We start from the raw sequence: 3,498 nt of genomic DNA on the forward strand, positions 1-3,498 counted from the left end.
ATTACGCCATTTGTGGGCGACGGAAGACAATGGGCGTCCTCTGCCGCCTCCGCGCATTACCCGGTGGCGACGCAGTGTCCTCGGACTCAATGTCCGTCTCGGCGTCCGGCCTCCATCCGTCGTCCCTGCTGCTGCTGCTACCGGCACGGAATTACTCTTCTCGCGCGATTGCAGAATGGTACCGAAAATCTGGACTGTCCTTGCAAGATCCGAGCGGCTCCTCGAGGGGCTGTCGTCTAAGCAGCCAAATGAGCGCATAAATATGCGGACACGTTAAAAGATAGTGTAGAATATTGATAGTATAGAATATCGATAGTGTAGAATATCGATAGTGTAGAGTATCGATAGTGTAGAATATCGATAGTGTAGAAGTGGCGATATTGTTAAAAGCCGCGTTGTCCAGAAAATCCGGTGTCGGCATTGCCGGCGTTGTGAGCGAAAAATTACGAGCATGGATCTGGCAGGTGGTCACCAGGGAGCAAGCTGGGAGGCAGGTGGGCCACATAGGTCACGTGACCTTGTGGCGTCATCACAACCTGCCCACCGGATAGTGGGCAAACTGCCCACCACAGCAGGTGGCAGTTAAAATTAATGATTTGTCGATCGAGAAGAGCAACTTGGGCACCACAAGGCCCACGGCTGGGAGCACCTGCCTTCGCAGGGTTGTGGCGCATCGCTTAACCGCTGCACCACTGGGCCAAGAGGGGTACGAGGACTCCCAGGAGTCTATGAGTGTAAAGTACATAATCAAATAATTATGAGTGTAAAGTACATAATCACATAATTAACCCATTACGCTCTCGTGTCATACCCTTAAGGCGGAGCTTAAGTGTCCCGTCCAATTTTTACGAGTAGCTAAGCGTAACGGTTTGTGCGCCTTTCTTGGGTCTGCGTTTATTCTTACTATTATAAGATCGCGATATACTATCTCGGACAAAAAGAAGCTTTGCTGACCAAATGTTTAGGAGAATTCCCCAAGGTGGAGAAGATTTGTAATAAGGGAGTGATTACCCATTGGCGTCCACCCGAGCGCAGCCATACGGCTACAAAGGAAAGCTATACAGCTTTCTCAGAAACTTCGTAGTTAAAGAAAAATTCGTCCTGGTCCGGGGTTCGAACCCGGGACCACCGCTTCATCGGAGCAGTCGCTCTACCAACTGAGCTAACCGGGACGGCAAGCTTATGGTAGGGCGAGAACGAATTGATCAATAACTCGAAGTGCGAACAGTGTTGACCAAATGTTTAGAGGAATCCCCCAAGGTGGAGTAGATTTGTAATAAGGGAGTAATTACTCATTGACGGACCAGGACGAATTTTTCTTTAACTACGCAGTTTCTGAGAAAGCTGCATAGCTTTCCTTCGTAGCCGTATGGCTGCGCTCGGGTGGATGCCAATGAGTAATTACTCCCTTATTAAGAAGCTTTGTTGAAGTTCACTTCTTATACAGTGGGCCCTTCCGTTTGTGTTTCTCTTCTTTCTTCCATCACTGACCTCGTATTGTGCCACATCGTGGACACAACATGCCAGGCAAGATGGCATGCCTTTTTTATCCGGAAGTGGCTCATTCCTGGCGAAGTAAGTGCTCTCTTCGGCTCTGTGAAACCTTCATAAGGACATTTCAAAAGAATGTGCGGAAAATATTCAGGGGCCACTTTGTCTAAAATGCGTAGAGGCGAAAGCGTTTTCCGCACCACTTTGACTGCCTCTGTGGCACTGGTGACGTCACCACTGGATGACGCCACACATAACTAAGCACTAATTACTGATCAATGACTAAATGCTAATTAATGACGCTTCTTCGCCTTAAGGAGGAGAACGCGACAGCGTGTTGTAGCGCTACCACGGAACGCCACCACCCGTTCTGCGCGATGCCTTGTTTGCACACAACGCTTTTTGAGGAAAGGAAATGCCGCAGTAATTCTCTGTCATCTCGGTAGACACCCGATGATGATGGTGATGATGATGATGAAACTTTATTTCCGCCAGAAGAAGACCCGTGCCCCTCCGGGTCCGCACGCAGGCGTCCAGGGAGGGGCAGCGTCGCAGCTGGAAGACTAGCAACGATATAGTCGGGCAGCTTCTGCTGCCAGGCGGGTAGCGTATCGTTGTATGCTAAGGTCGACACTTCTGAGTATGGTCTCCCATTCCTCTGCATTATTAATTCTGCCATATCCTGGGGCACTGGGGCATCCCCATAATATGTGTTCGAGTGTAGCGGTATGCCCGCAGAACTCGCACACCTCCGCATCCTCCCTCGTGTCACCTCCTGTCCAGCTCCTCCAGAGCGGGGATGCGAAGTTTCTAGCTTGGAGTCTTCTCCAGTCATAGGCCTCAGCCGAGCTAAGCGATCTATCCGGAGGAGGATAGATCCTTTTGCTCTTTTTCTGATTGTCTGTGATGCTATTAAAGGTACTGGTTTCCTCTTTAGTGCTGAATTTGTATGAGCTGTCCACGGCTCCCCGGGGTAAAGAGGAGCGGGCGAGCCTGTGGGCGGCCTCGTTTCCAACCAGACCCGAGTGGGCTGGGGTCCAGATGATTAGAATATTGTGGGCTGGGATAAAGTCTTTTAGATATTTAGCCGCCATTTCATGGATGCGTCCCTTGCTGTAATTTCTTATTGCGGCTTTGCAGTCGCTTACTACGTATTTGGTACCTGGCTGAGTTAGAGCGATCGCTATTGCAACCTCCTCCGCCACAAGGGGTTTTAACTCAAGGTGTCTTACAACGCCTAACGTTCTGCCTGTGTCCCCGACGGCTACGGAGACGGTGTCTCCTAGCGTGCCTACCGCGGCATCAGTGTAGGCCACTGTTCCCAGTGGCATCTTGCCTAGCTTAGCAGCCAGCTGTGCGACCCTGCTTTTCCTTCTGCCTTTGTCGTGGATGGGATGCATGTTTCTGGGTATGGGAGCGATAATAAGATGCTCTCTTATTTCTCTTCCCAGATCCGCTTCAGCCAGTTCTCTCCAATTGTTATGCAGGCCCATTTTCTACAGCATATCATTGGACGTGGAAATGGGCAGCCCTAACGCTCGTTTGACACATTTTCTGATGATTGTGTCTAATGCCTTTTCGTCGGTTTTGTTTATTTTCAGGAATGGGGTTGCGTAGCATATCCTGCTAACGATGAAGGCCTGCGTGAGCCTTATTTTGCTGGACTCCGAGAGCGCTGTACGCCGATGACATCACCATCTGGGCCACTACGGGAAACATAGGAGAGATGGAGGAATGCCTGCAAGCAGCGGCGAGCATAGTTGACCACTATGCCACGTACTGCGGCCTCCAGTGCTCCCCGTCCAAGTCTGAATTTGTGCATATTCGATCTTCTCCGAAATGCAAAATCTCCGTTCAGCTTTCTCTCGCAAGCGGCCCCATCCGTGAAGCGAAGGAGCTACGAATGCTCGGTCTCTTCATTAATCAACATCGTAAGGCAGACCCAACTCTTGCCAAACTCCGCAAAGTCGGCGACCAGGTGGGCCGAATGGTTCGCCGCGTTTCCAA

The 3,498-nt window shown here is 50.6% G+C and overlaps 1 non-coding gene across 1 annotated transcript; it reads right to left on the reverse strand.

The window, feature by feature from the left end:
• Window positions 1–1,098: 1,098 nt before the first annotated feature.
• TRNAI-GAU (transfer RNA isoleucine (anticodon GAU)) lies at window positions 1,099–1,172 on the reverse strand. The gene has a single exon. It is a non-coding gene; the product is annotated as a tRNA-Ile (tRNA).
• Window positions 1,173–3,498: the final 2,326 nt, after the last annotated feature.

The sequence above is a fragment of the Amblyomma mixtum genome, chromosome 7 (genome assembly GCF_055824585.1).
Source record: "Amblyomma mixtum isolate Tamu chromosome 7, ASM5582458v1, whole genome shotgun sequence".
Taxonomy (NCBI): Eukaryota; Metazoa; Arthropoda; class Arachnida; order Ixodida; family Ixodidae; genus Amblyomma; species Amblyomma mixtum.